A 6338-nucleotide genomic window follows, 5' to 3' on the forward strand; every position below is an offset into this window, starting at 1 on the left:
ATTCACAGTATGGAGCTTGTGTTGATGTTGCAGATTTTAAATGTATTAAACACTTTTGTTTCTATGTATAGTTTGTGAGGGATCTCATTACATATGGAACCCAACCTCCAGCTCTGTAGTACTGCACATGTTTCTTGGGTAGGATCTTTACTTGAAAAAGTTTTTAAAGGAGGACAGGTTAATTTAAAAATGTATCTGTATTCAAAACAATTTCTAGTTTTGGATAGAGTGCGGCACTAGAACACCTGTATTTTTATGAATGCTGTCCGTGTCTGTCATGTTACACATGCATTGTTTGTTTGCCTTTAAATAATTTTGTCCTTTCCTTACTCCGTATGTGGGAGATGTTATATGTAGTTAGTCCCACCTTTCTCCAATTATCACAAATGCTGTATTCTGCTTGAGCTAAACACTATGGTTTTTTGACCTAACTGATCTTCATCTTTTATGATCTGTACAAGTTTTTGGATAAAAAAGCATTCTATGATCTGCAAGATGTCATTTGGATTGAGTCACTGTCTGTTAATTCTAATGAAATTGTAAGTTACAGCTACCTTGCCACAACTAGACCAGTTATAGAGATCACACTTCTAGTCCTTAGTTTGGAGAAGTAGAGCAGCTGGAAGGATGCATCCTATTATTTTGCCTGGTGAACATTGTCACTGGGGTTTGTATCTGCATCCCTCCAGGTCTGGAAAATAAATGCAGGTCTGTGTCCTTTTCTCTTTTTCAGGCCTAAGGCCTCTTTCACACGAGCAGCCAGGGGTGAGCCCCAGTTTTACCTCTCACTGACCACCTACCTAAAGGGTAAAATACAGCAAGAGGTGGCTTTTCTCATGCCACAGCCATGAAGCTTTGTGTTATGACCGTGGCAAATTAAAAGGAGAAGTACAGCCAAAGCTTGTTTGGCTGGACTTCTCCTGTGGTTCCTGTGGTCCACTCCCGTCCCCTCCTCAGCTCAGTGCCCTAGAGCACGGGGGTTGGGGGGGCAGAGCAGAGAGATGGGGACTGACAGCCCCCAGCTCTCTGCTCAGGGAGCTCTGAGAACTGAGCGATCTGCAGTGTTTGATCGCTCGTTTCTCAGTCTTAGAGCCAGCTGGTTACAGATGCAGCATCCACCTAGTTAAGTATGATTCCAAAACAAAACATCCCCTTAAGCCCCGTACACACGTACCGATCGTCGGCCGAACGATCGGCCGTCTTTTGTCCAGGGCTGTCGTGTCTGTTGAAAACTGCAAAAGACTGCACATGAATTTTGTCGGCCAACATCAACCGACTGCAGAAGTGATGTCATGTGATGGTTAACTTTCCGTGTGTTTTGTCTTTTCTGAGCATGCCCAGTCTTGCAAATCTGCTGTGTGTCGGCCGAATTCTGTTCTGACTGGCGAACAATCGGCCGTTCTGGTGTTGGCCTACAAAAATTTTAAAGCCTGCACGACAGATTCTGTTTGGCCGAAAGTGCGCTGTCGGCTGTCGGAAGCATCATACTAACAAGCCTACAATCGGCCGATCGGTCGTCAGCCGAATATTTACGGCCGACAATCGGTACGTGTGTACGGGCCTATACTTATTTATTATTTAAGTCCAAGAGGCTGTGTGGCAACTGTTGCTTGCTTTTGTGGTGCATTAGCCACATTGTAAATTGCCATTTGGCAAAAGAAAAAAAAGGCAAGAAAGCATTGGTATCACCTTCTGAATGCCTGACAGCAGCTGCTTAGCCGTGCCCTGAAAAGCATGCCACCACAGATTTCTTTTTAGAGCATGGGATAGTGTGACTCTAGCTTAAATGTGATAGATCAGAGGTAGCTTGACCCAAATGGATGAAGGTACGTTTACATCTGGCCACCCACAGGGCCGTCTTAATAGCATCATGGACCCCTGGGCAAAGTAATGCACTCAGGTCCCTACCAGCCTGCCCCAATTTGCGCATCTACTCTCTCAGAATTAAAGTACACAAAGTTGATAGATATAAACATATATATATTTATTAGTACTTTCAATAAAATCAATTTTAAACAATAGAAAACATACCATAAATCAAAGGGTAATAAACACAAAGGGTACAGTACAGGTGGGGAGGCAGAGTGGCACAGTACAGGGGGGGGGGGTGGGGGTGATTCAGTAGGACACAATACTCGGATCAGGAAAGCACAGCACAGGTTCCAGGACACAACATGGGACACAGCCATCCCAGAACAGCTTAGTAAAAAGTGTGACTGTCCCAGCAAATCCGGGACAGTTGGCAAGTACAATGTAATGCAAGATTATCATAGGGCCCCCATGCCCCTGGCCACCCATAGATCTCATATGGGTCTTGAAAACACCAGTTTTTAAATGAAGCTAAACATTGAACAGACACAGATGTCACAAACAATCTGTACTGATCTGATCACAGATTCCCTGCTGAACAAACCAGAAGAGTCTCATGTGAAGAGGGGCTATTACATTTTTATTTATAAAACTTTTATAAAACATGGATTTTATACAAATAATAAAAGTTTATAAACAGTGGAATATTGAAATAAAATTTGCTAAAGTTTCCATTTTAAGTTGATATTAGTTATATGGATTGCTAGTTTGCAGAAAAAATGTGTAAATTTATACACCTTAAAGTTCAGCTTAAAGTGGATCTAGTCTTTTGGACATCTAGTCTTGTTATTTGTCTGTTCAGCAAGACATAGCTTTGGGTTAACATTGGAACATAGATCCACAAAGAACATTCTTTCAGTTAAAACTCCTTCAGTTATTCCTGTTTCTATTTTTACTGTCTATTCTTTCTTATTTTCCAGAAGGTATTGCAGATTTGGCCTAGATACATCTGTTACATAACAGCCACAGAAAGACCCTTTTTGTGCTTTTTCACTCCAGGTAACTAAAAGAAATAAAATGCATTTCCCATGTGCTCATTAACTTTTATTTACCTTCTTTCCAAATAACCTCCAACAATAATTCAGCTACTCCGACTTTGAAGTTAACCTGGCACCTCTGATCCCAGCAAGAAAAATAAAAAGTAGGCAACATCCAGTGTCAATTGATGCCAGTAGGTTCTCACTCTGTTACTGCAGGGTGCCCCAGAACCCCTGAAACCTGCAGTAAGCCACTTTGGTACCAGAAAAGGCTCTCACAACCTCCTACAGTGCAGAACAGGGTGCCTCTTATTCGATTGGTGAGATCCTGTCTTATATTATGCCATGCATCGAGGATAATCTTCAGTATACATTTTCAAAAACGTGCATAACATTAAAAAATCCCAATGTTTTTGGCTACTTGGAATTCCTGTAGCTACAGATTGAGGAGTTCTTGGCAAATTGAAGCAGGCATTATCTACTCTAAATTTTTTCATTAGTTGTGAGGGGTCTGGGGAGGAGAAAGGAAAAGTTTAAGGTGTATATAAAACCTACACGTTTTTTTAGTTTTGGATAGAGCAGGGAAGGGTGTAAGGGGTGCTGCCTTTCTCGCTGCATTGTGTAAATTATGTTCTGTGATTGGAGGAAATCTTCCTTCAATTAGAAGAAAGGACGCTGGTTGCTGGGTTCTGCAGGGACAGTCATAGAGAAAAGACACATTCTCTAGAGCTGGGAAACTACTAGAGCTAGCCATGTGAGAGGAGAGCGCATTCCCCTTTCTTGGAGGGTCAACTAGATGTCAGCTGAAGCAGACTTGTTGTATGAGATGCTATGTTGCATTATACACTATGATCTGTGAGGGATTTATGTTGAGACTTCACTAACTTTATTCATATTTATGCCGGGCCTTTGGAATCAAGATGATTTTCTGTCTACCACTCGTTTGCAAGTCAAAGTAAAGTTAAAGGTAAAAGTAGTCTCTGGCTGCAGCAACATAATGATATCTTGTTGAAGTGAGTACTGATCAGGAACTGGAAGATTTGCCAGACAGTCACACAACATAGCAAGGTGACTACCCTAGAGGAAGTGAGAGAAGAGACCTGTCATGTACTGTGGTAGCAAGTGTGAAGGTGATTCCCACTTTTATTTCACACTAATGCTGGCTTTCTGAGTATCCCTTAGAGACCTCTTTGATGTTAAGGTGGGGCCCCCATCCCACTGGGGTAAGAACTGCTCTCCGATTTTTACTGCTTCCTGTGACCCTGCCTAGGAAGTTGACTATCTATATTTGTGCTGGTGAGCATTGTCTTTGAAACAGAAAGGTATGGTAATCCATATTTTTACAAAAATAGAGGTGAAATCTACCACTGGGACCACTTGGCCTGGTGAACTGCACCCCAACCCATCACAGCTCACGTTGAAGCATGGCTTGAGTTCTTTTGCTTTAAGGTGCATCTAAACTCATTTATTTTGAATGACAACTTAAGGCATCTTGACACAATTTACATCAATGCACAACAAGTGCATTTTTAGAGAACTGTATTCTGAGGTGAGTGGGCCCTAAGACTCAACTGCATATTCATAAAGGATTTTGTAAATTGCACTGGAGATGTAGAAATGGTGATAACCTTTGATTTGTATTAAAGTCCAAAAGCATTATCTCTGTGTGCTGGTGTTTTTAAAACCAAAGCAAACCCAACCTGTGAGGAAATTGCCCACTTGACCTTCATTCCATTAGACAATACAAATGTAATATTATTTTTCCTATAAATCATGAAATCCACTAGTTGTTAAATGGGCATACTATGAAAACATTGAACAATTAAAGACAGGAAATTATTTCATTTGTACCCAGTCTAGTACAAGTACATTTAAAATGTTTATATCAAATTTGTTTCCAGGAGAAACAAAATATGAATGTCCTTCTTAATCAGTCAATAGTTCCAAAGTTCTTTACTTTATTTCAACTTCTCCAAAGAGTACTGTAAAGATTTTTAAAGCTTAAACATTTATAAACTGATATTTTACAGAATTTGTATTATCTGTGTAGGGATCTGTTGCCCTCTGCTGTTAGCTGCTGATATCATAGTGTTATGTATAATTATGTATTAGCACTTTCTGTCTGGGGGAAGGCCTAAAAAAAAAAACAGAAGGAGGAAGTGGAGAGAGAGGGGAGCTGACACAACATGTCCACACACAGTTGCTGTATTACTGCAATATTGTACTTTATCCAGACCAGAAGCAGAGACTATTAGGTAATTGTTTTTGTGTTCTGACTGCCCATAACATCTTGATCTGAATCCTAGGGACAAAGTCTCTGTCATATTGTTTTTGTCTCTCATGCACAGTGCCAGATAGCTAGGTCTGTGCTACTGTATGTATGTAGTGGTCACCTTGCTGTATATTAGTAGGTGAATTTGTCTATTTCCCAAAGACAACCTCTGGATATGACGCTGAGCACATGCACTCAACTTCTGTGGTCGACCATGGCGAGGCCTATTCTGAGTGGAACCTGTCCTGTTAAACCGCTGTATGGTCTTAGCCACTGTGCTGCAGCTCAGTTTCAGGTTCTTGGCAATCTTCTTATAGCCTAGGCCAGTGATGGCGAACCTTGGCACTCCAGATGTTTTGGAACTACATCTCCCATGATGCTCATGCACTCTGCAGAATAGTTGAGCATCATGGGAAATGTAGTTCCAAAACATCTGGAGTGCCAAGGTTCGCCATCACTGGCCTAGGCCATCTTTATGTAGAGCAACAATTCTTTTTTTTCAGATCCTCAGAGAGTTCTTTGCCATGAGGGGCCATGTTGAACTTCCAGTGACCAGTATGAGAGAGTGAAAGTGATAACACCAAATTTAACACTCCTGCTCCCCATTCACACCTGAGACCTTGTAACACTAAAGAATCACATGACACAGAGGAGGGAAAATGGCTTATTGGGCCCAATTTGGACATTTTCACTTAGGGGTGTACTCACTTTTGTTGCCAGAGGTTTAGACATTATTGGCTGTGTGTTGAGTTATTTTGAGGGGAGAGCAAATTTACACTGTTATACAAGCTGTACACTCACTACTTTACATTGCAGCAAAGTGTCATTTCTTCAGTGTTGTCACATGAAAGATATAATACAATATTTACAAAAATGTGAGGGGTGTACTCACTTTTGTGAGATACTGTCCCATGTCTAAAAAAAAAACATTCAGTAATTTATTTCCTTTTGGTATGTTAAAGCCTAGTTGAAACCTCTGTAAATCAGCTAAATGCATTCCAGGTTAATTTTCCCTTGATTTTCTTTCTAAAACAGCCATAGTCTGAGTAGAAAAGCCTGCCCCCTGCCAGCAGCTGCAGAAAAGACCATTGCTCACTATAGAAAATTAGTAATCTGGTTATAGAAGTCTGACACACACCCCTTCTACCAGAGCTCCCCATGCTTCAGATAGCATGAATTTTACAGATTGCAGAGCTATAGGTCTGACCACTGCTTCCCCA

This window comes from Pelophylax lessonae (genome assembly GCF_965119305.1).
Source record: "Pelophylax lessonae genome assembly, chromosome: 5".
NCBI classification, from domain to species: Eukaryota; Metazoa; Chordata; class Amphibia; order Anura; family Ranidae; genus Pelophylax; species Pelophylax lessonae.